The 15498-nt window shown below is 51.0% G+C and overlaps 1 long non-coding RNA gene across 1 annotated transcript in view; it reads left to right on the top strand.

Annotated features, from left to right (window-relative positions):
* LOC144132261 (uncharacterized) overlaps positions 1-15498 on the top strand; it is a 32970-nt gene that overhangs the window by 11712 nt on the left and 5760 nt on the right. Inside the window, exon 2 of the long non-coding RNA XR_013314739.1 lies at positions 3586-3727. This is a non-coding gene — a long non-coding RNA (uncharacterized LOC144132261). The remainder of the gene's footprint in view (positions 1-3585; positions 3728-15498) is intronic.

Raw genomic sequence — 15498 nt, 5'->3', positions numbered from 1 at the left:
GCTGGTGCGGAACAGAGACCAAATGGCATCACCTTGAACTCAAACAGCCCATCCGGAGTTATGAATGCTGTCTTCTCGCGATCTCTTTCGTCGACCTCAATTTGCCAGTAGCCGCTCTTGAGGTCCATCGATGAGAAATATTTGGCGTTGCAGAGGCGGTCCAGTGTGTCGTCGATGCGGGGGAGGGGGTAGACGTCCTTCTTTGTTATGTTGTTCAAGCGGCTGTAATCCACGCAGAATCGAAGTGCGCCGTCTTTCTTTCTCACTAGAACAACCGGTGCCGCCCATGGGCTGTTTGAAGGCTGGATGACGTCGTCGCGAAGCATTTCTTCGACTTGGTCCCGGATGGCTTGTCGTTCTCGCGGAGACACACGGTAGGGGCTTTGACGGAGAGGTCGGACGTGTTGATCCGTTATAATGCGATGCTTGGCAATTGGCGTCGGTCGCACCTTCGGCGATGTCGAAAAGCACTCACTGTAGTTTTGAAGCAGATTGCGGATTTGGTCTTGTCTGTTCCGGTGCAGGGCTGGGTTGATGTCGAAAGTGGGCGAGTTCTCTTGGTCAGGCGGATCTTCTGCGGAGGGGTCGGAGAGGGCGAAGGAATCTCGTACGTCAGATATTTCGTCGTAGAAAGCAATCGTCGTTCCTCTGTTAATATGCCGGTATTCTTCGCTGAAGTTAGTCAGCAGTACTTCGGCCTGGCCATTGCGGAAATGTGCGATGCCTCTTGCGATGCTGATTCCTCGGTCTAGTAGCAACTGCATGTTCCCCTCGATGATGGCTTCAGTGTTTATGGCTTTCGTGGCGCCTACGGTCACGATAACGCTTGAACGGGGTGGGACGCTCACTTCTTCCTCCAGGACACTTAGGGCAACGTGATTTTCCCGAGTTTTCATCGAAGCGATGGCTTCGTCCGTCGAAAGCGTGATCAGCTTGGATCGCAGGTCGATGATCGCCTGATGCTCATTAAGGAAATCCATACCCAAGATCACTTCGCGGGAGCATTGCGGTAGCACAACAAAGGTCGCAGGATAGGTATGTCCTTTGACAGTCACTCGCGCTGTGCATTGTCCTGATGGCGTAATGAGGTGGCCCCCAGCGGTGCGAATTTGTGGGCCGTCCCAAGCCGTTGTGACTTTTCTGAGCTGCGCAGCGAATGTTCCATTCATCACCGAGTAATCGGCTCCTGTGTCGACTAGAGAGGTAACTTTCCGGCCGTCGATAGTCACTTCTAGGTCGGAGGTCCTGGCTCTTGCATTGCATGTCGCTCTCGGCGTCGGGTCACGGCTTCGTCGCGTATGCGAGTCACGGGTTGGGCGTGTGGTCGAAGCTACTCTGGGTGGTGGCGTCGATTTCAAGGTAGCTTGCGTCGTGGTCGAGGTTCTCATTGTGTGCGGCGTCGGTGCAGCGAGTGTCGGTTCTTCATGCGGCGTCGCGGGTGCAGCGTCTTCATGGGGCGTGGTCGGTGGAGGATCTTCGGCGTTTAGCTCGTGAGCAACCTCACCTCCAGAGGTTGCTGCCTTTAGTTTCCCCTACGGGGGCTGGGCGACCTTCCTCGTACCGCGGCTGCGTAGCTGCGGCGTGGCGACGCAAAGCGCGAGGTTGACGGCGATGGTGAGCGCGAAAAGCGGTTCGGCGTGTACTCTTCTCGACGCAGGTACTCGTCGATTTCGTGCGGACGTTGTCCGAAGCGTGGTCGTGGGGCGTTAACGGCAAATCCCCGAAGACCGATACGTCGGTACGGGCAGTGACGAAGAATATGGCCGGCCTCACCGCAATGGAAGCACAACGGCCGGTTGTCGGAAGTCCTCCAGGCGTCGCATTTCCTGGGGCTTGAGGGTCGGTCATAGGCTGGGCGGGCGGGGGCTGGGAGGCGGCGTTGTGGACCAAGTGGCTCATCTCGGGGAGGACGTGGGGGTTGTCGTTGGGGCTGAGCAGTCCTTACTGCAGCGGCGTAGGTCATGGCCTGTGGTTCTGTGGCCGTCGGGGTGCCAAGTGCCTGTTGCACTTCTTCCCGTACCACGTCCATCAGAGTCGATGCTTGTGGCTGTGGGGAGGATGGCAGTAATCGGCGTAGCTCCTCTCGGACGATTTCGCGGATAACGTCCCGCAAGCTGTCGCTGGTGGTGGCCGGCGTGTCCGAACGGATTGCATAGGCAGAGGAAGGGCGGTTGTACTGCCGAGCTCGGACGTCGAGGGTCTTCTCAATCGTGCAGGCTTCCTGCATGAATTCGTCGACCGTTTTTGGCGGCTGACGGACGAGGCTGCCAAAGAGTTGTTCTTTTACGCCGCGCATTAAGAACTGAACTTTCTTTTCCTCGGTCATCCCGGCATCGGCGCGGCGAAATAGGCGCTTCATCTCCTCGACGTAGCTGCGGACGGGCTCATTCGGAAGCTGGATCCTGGACTCGAGGAGTCGTTCGGCTCTTTCTTTCCTCACGACACTGGTAAATACCTTCAATAGTTCTCTCTTGAATAGCTCCCATGTCGTAAGGGACGACTCGTAGTTTTCGTACCACGTGCGTGCGGAGCCATCCAATGAGAAAAAAACGTGTCCAATCTTTGCCGCATCATCCCACTTGTTGAATGACGCCACGCGCTCAAATTGATCCAACCATTCTTCAGGGTCTTCGCCTAGGGATCCATTGAAAGTTGGCGGCACCCGCGGCTGCTGCAGTATGATCGGTGTCGACATCTTCGGCGAGATTGCGGTGCTCGTAGCCGCGTCTTTTCGCTGTCTTGTGCGGTCCGGCAGTTTCCCGAACTCAGGCTCCTCTCCCTGGAGACGTCGGCTGGCTCGCTGAGCTGCTGGCTCGTCCTCGGGTGCGAAGCGCTCAGGGCTGGCTTCACGACTTGAAGGGGGCGTCCGGAACATGGAAGGCTACCCCGCACCTCCACCAGATGTCACGTAGTGGTGACGGCAGTCGAAGCAGCGATGAAGACGGACGAAAGGATCTTCTAAAAGAACTGTTTATTGGGCTGACTTGGACCCAAAATGGACTGAATCACTCGGCGGCGGCGAAGCGACAAGCGTGCTCGGCGGTCGTCGAACAGAATGCCCGCCGCTGTCGGCCGTGCTCAATTTAAAGCTGATAGCGAACATTCGAGATAAAGGGCGCAAAGTTACTAGAACATTCCGGAACAACGTAGAATCAGCTTTGCCTGGCTGCGATCAATCGAGATAAATCTAGTCGCGTCTTGCGTCGCAAACAAAGCGATAAGGTGGTGTCGCGGCAGATTTGAAAAACGAACAAACACTGGAAATATTCGCGGCAATACATTCCACCTTTGCTCTGACTTCTGGCAACGACCTGATCATTGCAGTATTTTTTATATATTGGTGTATCAGTTGAATTGTTTGATGGATAGTGAAGCCCTCTCAGCAGCGGCGGTCAATTGCCAGTTGACTTCATGCCAAAAATTAAGCCGCTCAGAGCGGCCGGGTTTTAAAAACCTTTAAAAAACGGCGAGCTCTTAAACTGATAGTCTTTTTTCTGCATTTGTTTGTGCACGCAGGTGTAGAGAATCAGATACACAGGGCCAGAAGTATTGAGGCTTACTTTTCTTTTTTCCCCTGTTCAATAGGGCTGAGTGACTTCATGCCGGTGCTGGCAGACTCTTCCTTGTCCCTGACAACGAGGCCCTCCTTTTCGGAAGTCCCAGATGGCGTCACCATGCGAGGAGGACATTCGGGCAGCAGCAGCTTCAGCAGCAGCTGCAGCAGCAGGTATGTTGCTTGTCGCTGTGCTTGTTCAGCATTCACCATCGGTTGCTTTTTAATTTCTGTCCTTTGTAGGACAGTGAGACCCTTGTTGTCCCACCTGCTTCAAGGGCTGGTAAACTGACAAAGGTGCACCATGTGTGCGACACTTTTGCATGCTGCAATACCAAACAACCGGACAAACCATTCAGCGTGTGTTTCTTCCCCGCGGATAGGCCTCCTTAGTGTTGCTTTTTTCCAGTAAGGCCCTGATAGTTGGACAGTGTTGCTTTTTTCCAGTAAGGCCCTGATAGTTGGACCACTCTTAATTAGGAAATTCGGTTGAATCTGACTGCGGCCGGATACGCGCCAAACGCCCATGTAAGCCTATGGTGTCAGAGGCTCGTTAATTTCGATGCCTCGAGGCTGGCATCGGTTAATTCCGACGGGCTCCCAAAGTGTATGATTGGCGAGGCTCTAATTCTAATTCTGTGGGCTCTAGGAATTATCTGCTGGACAAGCGACCGTCAAAATATTCGTTTTCGGGCCTGCACTGCATAAGACATTGTTACCCGTGCCCCTCTGATATGTGCATGATGGTGGGCGTGTTGACGATCTGTGTGCATCCCAGCAATAGGCCGAAAGGGAGTCCGGCGGCGCAGTTTCAGTTCTGTATCTTTGCTGTTAGCATGAGGGGAAGATGGCTATCAGTCGCGCATACTAATTAGCCAGTCAAGCTCACCGTTTAGAACGACAGCAGTGTTGGCGATCTTTTTTCTTTTGTTTGTTTTTGGAAGACTTCTTTCCACTCCGGTGCCAGTGGCGCTTCCCTTGCTGCTACTCGTCGCGAGGTGTTTTCGTTCTTCCAGTGGACCAAAACTCCGCGCTTGACACGTGCTGTTTGCAGTTGGTGCAGTGGAGCCTCCTCTCATGTGGTGCCACATGCAAAGGAGCTCCAGCGCTACCGCGTCGCACCCTGAAAGAAGCCGCGGACAGCCTTCTCGTTATGAAGCAGTTCTGGTTCTGGCACTCCCAATAGCATGCATGAAGTACAGCATTGGATACAAGGGCGAAGAATTGCAGCTGTCAAGCAGTTGTCGTCTTAAAAGATGACCATTGCCGTGGTTTTCACCAGATAAATTTTATTTTCATGCGGACGACCTTTCGATGCGAATTGACATTCGGATAATTTGGAAGTTATTTCCCATTCCCTTGAAGTATCAGGCTTCACCGTATATGGCCGATTATATAAGCCGACACTTTTTCGAACAGTGACCCTCCTAAGGTAGGAGCAGACTTATAATTGGAGTCTGCCTGTACGCGGACGCATAGACACATGTGCGAGGTCAAAAGTAGTGTCGATCGAGCCGTTGATGTCTTGCCCGGTGCGTGCATAATTACGTAATAATTTTCAGAGGCGATGCGAAATAGAGTTTGCTCAAAAAACAGGAATTTGAGCAGAAATTCATAGTTCAAAGCAAAAATGCTGAGGGCACTTAAGTCGGCTTACGTGGAGGAATGCGAAAGCATGTGTACCGTGGAAGGGAAAGGCTTTTCAGGAAAGGAAAGGGTGCAGTAGTTCTCAAATCTCTACATCTCAGTGGACACGTCAAGCGTAGCTTAAAGCATGCAACTGAAGGTGCATATGTCATTGGCTCGAACCCGTGTTGCAAGCTAGCCTCCAAGTTGATTAAAAGGTGTAAGCTATATGCAAAGGCAAATGTTCTGACGCCACCTGGTACGACAAACAGTTGCTCAAAATTTTGATGCTAATGTAGTGGGCAAAACTGTGACCATATTTATGTCAGCCAGTGATGCAATAGCTGGGATTTCATGTATTGGGGGTGGGTGGGGGTTTCGTGTGACATTACATTTTCCATCGCCACATACGTGACTTGCTATGATGTCACACTCATATGGCAGTACTATATATACTAATTAGTTTTGATGTTACCTCAATACATAAACATTTTTTAGGCGTGTGTAATTAGCATTAATTATGTGATGTCATCATCTTCATCAGTTGACTCGTCGGCTCGTGACGTCACATGGCGCCATTTCTTGCAGATGCTTTTTTGCTGACGTGACCTTAAAAGTGAGCCATCTAATGATTTCGCAAAGTCAGCAGTCGGAGTCAGATGGAGATAATAGGCAATAAAAGGGCACATTCGTGTAGGGCCGGCTGACTAGTGGCAAACAGAACAACCATTGGTTCGGTAGTTTCGATTGTTGTCATTGGAGGTTTCCTGAAGTACACGGCGATGCGGCCGTGTCAGTATTCCCAATCCCGCATTGCGCACACCTGAATGCATGGTGGTGGTATGGCGCAGCCGGGAGTGCAAAATGTGCGCGTAAAAGTATTTTTTTGAATAAACGCGGGAAATGAATAATAGGTACGCAAATTACGCGAGTAAATACAGTAACCCATGTGACATGTCACATTCACGCGGAGGCGTTTTCTTGCGTTTTTGTATGCCTTTGTGCCATTTGTACATTTTACTTCGCCGAGGGGACAGTCACTAGCTGTGTCTTGCGTGGCTCATCTCTGCCCGGCGGACACCAAGATGCCACCTCAACCTCTGCAACATAATAGCGTGGCTTTGTATTGCCACAGCTTCAAGCAATCCTCTATGCAGAGTTGGAAAGCAACGCCTCTGCAGGGTAGAAGTTTGATGTGTCAGGAAAATGCATGAGGGAAGAAAAAAAAGCAAGATCTTTGCATGTGCTGCTACATGTCGTTCCTTAAGCGGATTGAATTTCGGATGATACCCTGCTGTTGAGGATGTGGTTCGAAATTGAGTTCACGACGGAGTGTTAGTGTTTACTGCGACGACATTGAAGTGAACTCACACACTGCCACGGAGGAGATGTGCATCCCCCGTGTCGACTTTAAGGTGTCAAGAAATGAGTGACAGGTTTCATGGAACAAAATGGCCTGAGCCTGAGGCGACGCACCACCGTATGCCGAAAGTTGCTTGAAGCATACGAAAAGAAACGGCACACGTTTCTGTGCTACGTGAGTGACGTGAGGGCAAAATCTTTGTTCCTCCTTCGTCAAATCGGGAATGCCGACCAGACCCTGTTCTGATTTGCATAAAGCCGGAAAGCTGGGCTAGTTGCATGCCCAGTAAGAGGACAGTGTCCGGGAAAGGGGGCTCCATGTTCGCCTATTGATGACAGGTAACATGCACAACTGTTTTATGGTCATGTTGTGCTGCACTGCAGAGGGGCACAGTAAATTCAAGATGGTTCTTTGCGTTTCTCCGGAGGGGCACATGACCCATCCAAAGGTGAATTCGATGGTGTTGAAGGAGCAGGCAATGATTGATGCCAGATGATGGAGACAGAGAAAATATATCTACAGGATGCACAAGGGCAAACTGCGTTGCAAGTTGAGTCACACAGTCACACAAACTAACTTAAAAGATCCCACACAGAGAAACTCGACAAGTTCTTTCTCATCGACAGGAGATTTACGTCTAGGCCTGTAGAATTACGTGCCACTCCACGGAGCCTCTAGCTCAACTAGACAGGACTGCTCTCCAATGCTTTTACATGCAGTTTTAAAGCTTTCACAAACAAAGAAATTAGGGCGGTCATATTTCGAGGCCGGCCCTAAGCTTCTGTAACCATTGAAAGTAGCCACCGCCCCTGAAGGTTGGGCCGAACTTCAAGTCCAGGGCTTGGATAAATAGAAAAATAAGCGCATAACGAAAACATTCTGAAAACCCTCTGCCCATGGGAGTTCTCGTCCTTATCACTGGCTGCCGCACCCACGTGTCGCCTCTCGAAGCTAATTGGCGGGACTGCTAACCCACTGGCTCGTCGCAGGAATTTCAGATGGCGGAGGCCCGCAACGCATCGGCGCCATAGAGAATGCCAGCAAAAAAAGATCCCATCGCGGAATGTGAGGCGGTTCGAATATTTGCGCAGACGCGCAGCATTGGGATCTGCTGCCGTAGGAATGCTGCCTAAGACCAAGCCGTGGCACGTGCTCATTGTGTGCGTCTCGCATGCTTTCTTGGTGCGCTTCACAAAACCAGGAGCCTTCGGCCATCACAGCAGTGCTGTCAAGCATACAGTGGCTCCTGCGTCTTTGCCACTGCTTGCGGAGGACACGCGAGTGGCGCGCTCGGAGCTTCACTGAGGGCTCTGCCCGTAGGCCGGAGGTCCGCAGTGACCGCAAGTTAAAGGAATAAAAAGTATGCGTCCATGAAGCGCGGCTTTACAGGCACAACAAGCTACTGCCCTTTCTTCTGTTCAAGAGGAAAATGATGCCGGCCAACGAAAGTTCCACCTAAAGTTATCATGCTGGTTGATGTTTCGCCTTGTGTGGTGCTGGCATCCGGTTGCAATTCTAATCGCCCATCAAACGTGTGAAGAAAGCGGTAGCGGACGCTTAATGTGACCTGGTCATCATTCTCTGACCGCATCGGTGCGTCCAACAGGAAAACCCTAAGACACCGACCGGGCGGCTGAAGCGTGTTCCTTTGAGCGAAGCGGCACAGTGGGTCAACTGTGCCTGCTGTCGACTGCCAGTCGACGTTGGCTGTGCATCGTTTATCATATGCGGCATCTCTGCACCGCTTCTGACAGCCAGCACCAATCATTCGCAGGAAAGGCGATGGCCACGACTGTGTCCTTCTCACCAGCAGTGACAAGTCGTAAGAGATGTCCCGTGGGCATATATACGTTTCCTTGCGTGACCCTGTGTTCTGAATAAAGTTATTGTCGAGCTAGGGTTGCAGGGTGAGGCAGTGTACACCTATATTCGGAGTCACTTTTTTAAAAGCGAAAGCTTTACTGGCTTAGTCAAGCCAACGCCATTGGCGCCACAATTGGTCCTTCAAATAGAGAAGCGGTGGAAGTGTGGCAGCCACGTGACTTCCCACATCACTCGCCGCAGCTGCAAGCGCGCGCCGTGCCTTCACTGACCGCCGCCTTGGCAGCTGTGGCAACATGACTAACCCACTTGACTCGACGTTTGCTGGAAAGAAAAGCCGGCGTCGCTCTCGCGCCGTTCGCATTGCGGTTCTCGCTGTGCACGGAGTGAGTCAGCTGGAGCAGTCTACGTTGTCGGGGCGCATTCGTTAAACCATGCTTAGCTGAGCTAAACTGCAACCATTTTTTGCCCAGGGGGAGTCACAAGTTGGGGGTGGACTTATATTCTGTAGTATATGGTACTGCGGCCCATATTAGCAGAAAAAATAAAACTGGAAATTGTTTAGCTTTTGAGCCTTTTCCATGTGTCATCTGCCTCATAATACTTATTCATTCTATTGCAAGCTTTCTTATTCATTGATAAGACTGAGGTATGAATATATACGACATTTCAGGTGTTTCTACAAAGTCATTGGTACAAATGTGTACCCCCTTTTTTCTGCAAAACCGTTGGTAAAAATTGCTTGAAAGTGATTTTCGATTTCAAGTCATTCTGTGTACAAATTTAACATTTGTATGCATGTGAGACATGCATCTAACTTGGGCCTTATAAGGGGTTCATTCATTCACGTCTGTATTCATGTTTATTCACTTGTTCTACGTTGGAATCTAATCATTTGGTTCGTGTCTCTGAGTCCACATTGTTGCTCCTCCGTTGGATGGAAAACAGCGCATGAATCAATTAACGCCTGCAACTCTTTCTCATTCTATTGGGCTCTCAGCATAAGTTTATGCACAACATTCCGTGTGCTTGTAACCGTAAGTTGAACGCAAGGGGCTATTTTCAGATGCAGGGGCTATTTTCTGATGCGCAAAAGAAGGCGAAAAGCTGCTGCCAGTCGCCTTCAGCGTTCACAGCGTTTGAAGCAGCACCGTACTCAGGGCTGTAGCAGGCACGACGTGCAGTTTTGCTGTTTTCATTTTCACGACCTTCAACAAGTGCGTCTTTTCAACACTTGTCCAACGATGCTAAGATCCCGGTAAATTCATGCAATGTTATTTCCAAGATTGTTTGAATTTTTCCACTGTAGATCGATCAGAACCTGGCAAACACAACAAATACTGCACCAAAAGCAACTCTGATCAAGCGGAATGCGCACATATGAGTGTAAATTCTAAAATGAGAAGCAAAATTTTTTTGTTTACAGCTTAGCAGAGCGAGTGTAAATTCTGTTTGAAAGTGGAGGTAAACGGCTGTGCATTCACTTGTGGAGCTCTCTGATCGCATTTGCCTTATTCAAAGCAGCTATATGACTTCAGTGTTCATTGATTGCCGCGGCCTCCGGAGTGAAGCGGCACGGAAAATAGGAAGCACATCACAATGTTCGTTATGTAAAAAAGCTGCTTCGCGTCGTGCATCATGTCGTCCCATATCTTCCACTAGCAACTGGATGTGCTGTATCGGCCCAGCGGTTGAGAATGTGGACGGTTAGTTTCTCCCCATAAGTCGAACTTTCGCCCGCCGTCCCTTGTCTCTAAATAGGAGCGGAGGAGAACCCGATGCAGAGCTCCACCGACTAATTTCATCTGGCGAACAGGTTGACAAAGTACACAACTACTCTCTGAGCATCAACAAAAATGTTCCTAACCACAAGCGACGCGCACGGTTTGAAATATTAGCATACGCAAATTGGTTTCGAAGGCAGCGTCGCTTGGCACAGTGTAGGCATTTGCATTTTTGCCTACACCCACGACGCTTGTCTATAGCCGTACTGTGTTGTGTACACCACATGACCAGCGACCGCAGCACAATGAAACCTGGAACTGCTTCCGCCGAAGCATTGATGGTGCAAGCGAGTGTGGCAGCGAAAACCTGCTTCAGCATGTGCCAGAGCACGGGCTCCACCAGCTTCGTGCGCCCGGCTTTTCTTTTTCCATTGTTTTAGGTCTCTAGTAAATTTGCAGCGCGTTGTACTTGCTATGGGTCAACTTCTTTCTACAAGGAGCAGGGTCAGCCAGGGGCTTGTAGTACGAATTAATCGAGGCAATGCCGCCTTGTTCGAATTATCGGGAGTTTTCCGCCATTGAAATACACAGGGTTCTGCCGGGGCCCGGGCGTCGGTTCGAGTTAACAGAGTTAGAATTAATGAGCGTTTACTGTAGTCAGTTTGCCTGTGATGGTTGAGTGGTACTCGTTTATAAATAACGGCAGATTGGGCGAGTTAGTCTTGTATTGTTGCCATATAAACATGTGTAATGTCCTCCCTTTCTTTTTCGAATTTGAGTGCCAATTTTCGGGGTGTGTCCTATACAGGCAATAAACATAAGAAAAATTTGTTTTAATTGAAAAGGCACCAAGCGGGGGATGAGCGGCATTCATTCTACATTGAGTCGTCACTTGCAGAGTCTTAGAACTCCGAGCTAGTGCTGTGCTCTTGTGCATGCTCATCCCACTAGAAGTCTCTCAGCATGTCTGCTGTCAACGCGCTGGCGTTGTTCCGCGCTTCGATCACATAGCAGAGCAGCTCTTCTTCCAGTTCGGGATACTTGCAAGGCTTGCCTCGGAAAGCACGCTTTTTGCAGCTTCTGTTTCTCAATGCATCTTTTTGGTTGCAGCATCGTCGGGCGCACTCCTCGGCCATGTCGAATTTCCTGCATGCCGCACGCTTGCCGTGTTCGACAGCGAATTCCCTGCGGTGTAGTTATTAGTGCTTGCCCATCGTGCTAAAACAGTTATCCTCGGTGGTGGCATGCGAAAGCCGTAACTATGGTGAACTAACACGCTGCCACAACTTCCGTTCCTTTGACAGCCACAAAAGGCTGGAGCTCCTGATACTGATGCCGATATGGATAGCGGGAGCTTGCTTCGGCGGAAAAAGTTGATGATGACGCGGCCTCAGGTGCTATCCGTGGGCGGCACCTTGAAGCTCCTGTGCGTATGCATCGCCTCCGCGATAAAGCGAACCATTGCTCACAGCCGGAGCTGATTGCGGAGGCCACAGCGCATGCATTTCGAAGGCTATTTCAACGTAGGTTGTGGAAAGCTGAGTGCGGCCCTCACATGGACCTTGTGGGGGTTGAATTGATAAGTACGTTCTCCCCACTCAATCGCGGCTGACACGGTTCAAAGCCGCCCGGACCCCACCCTGTGATCGCGTACGCTACCGAGCGCTCGCCGACCACGGCGGGCCTTGCTCTGGGGGAACAAAGGAACGACACATTGGCTGACACAAACAGGCATTTATTGCTACAGAAACAATAACGCCAGCTAGCAACAAGGTACGCTAATGAATCAAGGTCGTCCGACTCACCAGCAAGGTTCCGAGCGAATGTTCGCCCGCGCTAGGGCAAGGGATATATACTCCGAAGGCCGGGCGGGACGGGTACGGGAGCCTGTCTCCCCGTCGCTTCCTAGCCCCGCAGGCGAAGAGCGGAGCCGCGAGCGACACGTCCGCTCGGGCCGACGATCATAGCCGAAGCCCCCCTGCCCCCCCTCCCGCGCGCGGGCTTTGGCAGTCTCCGCGCAGCGATGCTGGCGTCCTCTCTTGCCAGTTAATGTAACTCACAAGGGAATGCGCTCAGCCTCGAGGTGAGACCGCCACTGCACGGTGCCTCGCGGGAAAGCAAACTCAGGGGGCTGCAGGGCAGGTCCCCACAACCTTTTTAATATTTCCTCCTGGAAAACAAGGTGCTGCCCATACACGGTTGCGGCCTTTACAGGTGTTTATACAGGGTCACAGGACAGAGAAGAAAAGGACACAGTCCCCTATGTGTCCTTTTTTATTCTGTCCTGTTTCTATAGCCCGGTTTTGTTAGTTTGTTTATAAAGTTCTTCCCTCAGTGAGGAGGGCATGCTGCATATTCTCTTGGACTTGCTGCTGTGCTCCCATTTCTCCCTCGGGCAGACGTGGCATTGGAGGCACCCCGTGTGGTCAACGGCAGTGAAGCATCGCAGAGCCATCACTCAGTCAGGGTGGAATCCGCTTCGAGCAGCTCTGCACCTATGACTCCCGAGAAGGCCACTAAGAATCGAAGCCTGTCTGATGGACGCCTGGCTAGAGCTGCTGAGCCTGACCTGCCGGTGAGAGGCCACAAAGCCCTTGCCAAGCGCTCGTTCGCTATAATGGCCGCCTTGGTGGCTCAGTGGTTATCGTGCTGGGCTGCTCACTCGAATGAAGCAGGTTCGATCCCGGCCGTTGCAGATGCATTTCAATGGAGGCGAGAATGCTAGAGGCCCGTGTACTGTTGATGTCGGTGCACATTAAGCAACCGTAGGTGATCGGAATTGTGCGGAGCCGTTGACAATGGCATCTCTCATAGCCTGAGTCGCTCTGGGACATTGAATACCATAAATGAGGTCCAATGAGGTCCAATTGTAGGATATCACAGCGAGAAAATATAATTGCAACAGTGCACCATGCTCCACGGTGTTCCTGTATTGCTCGGCTAAACAACCTCATTATCTGTAAATAAAAACAGCCTTTTAATGCCTCACGCTTTTATATATGTCACAGGCATGAAAACTCTAGCACAGATTTCGTCTTGTGATGAGCTTTTTACTTCTGTAACAAGGAAACTTCAAGAATAGACTGTTTCCTTGTGGCTGAGGTGGCAATCTAGGAAGAGTGGTGCAGCACTGCGGGGAAAAACTGTGGCTGGTGCGGAGAAAATGCCGTGCACCCAGTGACTGCTTTTGTGGATCCGTACAGGACGCCCTGGTGTGTCTGCTGGAGGACACGATCAATGGACAGACTCGCCACCTGGACGCCCACCTACGACACGTGCACATTCAGCTGAGCCTAATGCATTGCACGCCCATGGTGGGTGCCCCCTACCTCTTCAACCCTGGCGTGCCTGCAAGATTGAATGTGGAGGGGTCTGTTTCGTTCCATGCTTGGGCTGCAGGGGTTGCCAGCAGTTACTTCTATGCGCCCACGTTGATTCAGTTTGCGAAATTTGGCTGCCCTGGCCTTGCAGCAACCGCCATATTGAAACTCTCGTGACGTCACTAGCACATGCACGGAGCAGCGTCGTCTGCTCTCGTTGCTGCAATATGCGCGGCGAGGTCTCATTCCCCCCTGTATATTCGCGGGCGATCGAAATAGCAGTCGTACCCCATATATGACTGACTGGTGCCGCAAAAGCGACAATAACAGTAACGCAGTTTTTCTTCGGTATAGGGAGGGTCCAGTCACACTATAGGCCGATGCGATGGCGATCGAGGTCGGTGGGCTGGTCGGTATGCAAATGCCTTAACTGACGCACTGGTCTGTCACGCTAGACCGACTACGACGCCAGCACGATCAAGAAGCGCGTATCGTAGTAAAGGTAAGAATCAGATTAGTGGGAACCAGAAGAGTGTGGTAGAGGACAAGTTGGTATTACATTGTATCAACTTAAGAATTTTAAATCTCAGTGGACCTCATACTAGCCACGGCGACAAACGCGATGTGCCTGGGCCAGCGAAGATGTGCTTTCAATCAGTACCTGCGCATAGAACCGATCGGCGAGGCAAGCGACACGGGCATCAAACGCCGCACAACGGTACCGCTCGTCGCTGTCGCCTGGGCTTGTGCGGCCGAGCGAAAGCTTCACGCCTGGTGAGGCGGCGGCCGGAAAAACTGCGCTTGTGTGCCATATCCGCATCGAAAAAAGCGAAACAAGCGGCTATATATCGCATATTCACACTTTCTTACTAATCAGAGGAACATGCCATATTCTTAAATTTCGGTCAACAGTGGACCGCCGGCCCTTTCGTGACGAGGACTAGCGAGTACGCAGGGTTTGTGTGTGCGATTTCGGCGATTTCGGAGAGCGAATTCGCAAGTTTTAGCGCCTGCAAATAGCTGTCGAGCGTAGTTTTGGCTACAGTGCCCTACAGTGCCCTCAAAGTGACGACTGCATACATCTCAGGACGCGAGTACAATAAGGGGGAAGTGCCGATATATGTCGCCCGGTCTGCATAGCATGTGCAGAAGGCAGCCGGCAGCAGCTGTCGGCGTCGACTGTGGACAACAAATCTGGTTGTTTTCAGTAATTCAAGTAATGTCTGAACGTATTCTAAGCCAAAGCGATCTAAAATAAATGTTGGTGACGTAAGAGAAAGCAGATACAATTAGCTGGTAGCTCCGGCATCCTACCCGAGGCGTTTCCCAAGCAGGCGATATAGCATCATCGACGCTTATTTCAGTGTTATTATGGTGTGCGAATGAGTAAAAGTGCAATTTGTGAGCAAGAGTACGTAATATTTGAGATAAAGATAGCCCACCTGGCGTTTTATGCCACGCGAACGAGGAGTACTTTTTGCGCACAGCCATGCAAACTTCCTCAGCGCGGGGCTGCAGTTGTAGTCATCGCACTCCTGGGGCACAGTGCGCACGCACACCAAATGCTAAATGCTGTACGATTATTTTGAAGCACTCATTTTGACGGCGGTGACTATACATCGGTGTGGGCAATGAAAGCATTCGAGTCGCGTAGGGTTTTGCAAGCGGCTTGGTTCCTGCAAATGGGATGATACATTTCTCGAAGGAAATGTATGTTCGACTTAATAACGCGTGCATGCAGTTAGTAGTCGCACTCGGCACTTTTCTCGGCTCCTTTCGTGCCTCAAGGTTACTGTAGTGTCATCTTTTCATAATTTGAGTTTAATTACGGAGCCGATTAATAGCGGACAAGTAGCTAAACAAAATGCCGCGGCTTTCACGGGGCACATCGGCAAAGGCATGCATGGCACGTGGCGCTTTTCACATACGTGAGCACTTGACTGCTCAAAAGAGACCACACTCATAACATACGAACAGCATGCATCTAAGCGTAAATAATAAAGCAGGGGTGGTTCATCAATTTGTTTCCTCAACAATCGAAAAACGGGCGCCACGGGAAAGTCCGATTTCCCAAGGATCACTCAGCTCGCG

The sequence above is a fragment of the Amblyomma americanum genome, chromosome 1 (assembly GCF_052857255.1).
Source record: "Amblyomma americanum isolate KBUSLIRL-KWMA chromosome 1, ASM5285725v1, whole genome shotgun sequence".
Taxonomy (NCBI): Eukaryota; Metazoa; Arthropoda; class Arachnida; order Ixodida; family Ixodidae; genus Amblyomma; species Amblyomma americanum.
The sequence above is the reverse complement of the archived record's forward strand: the minus strand, read 5'-3'. Positions and strand labels throughout refer to the sequence as shown.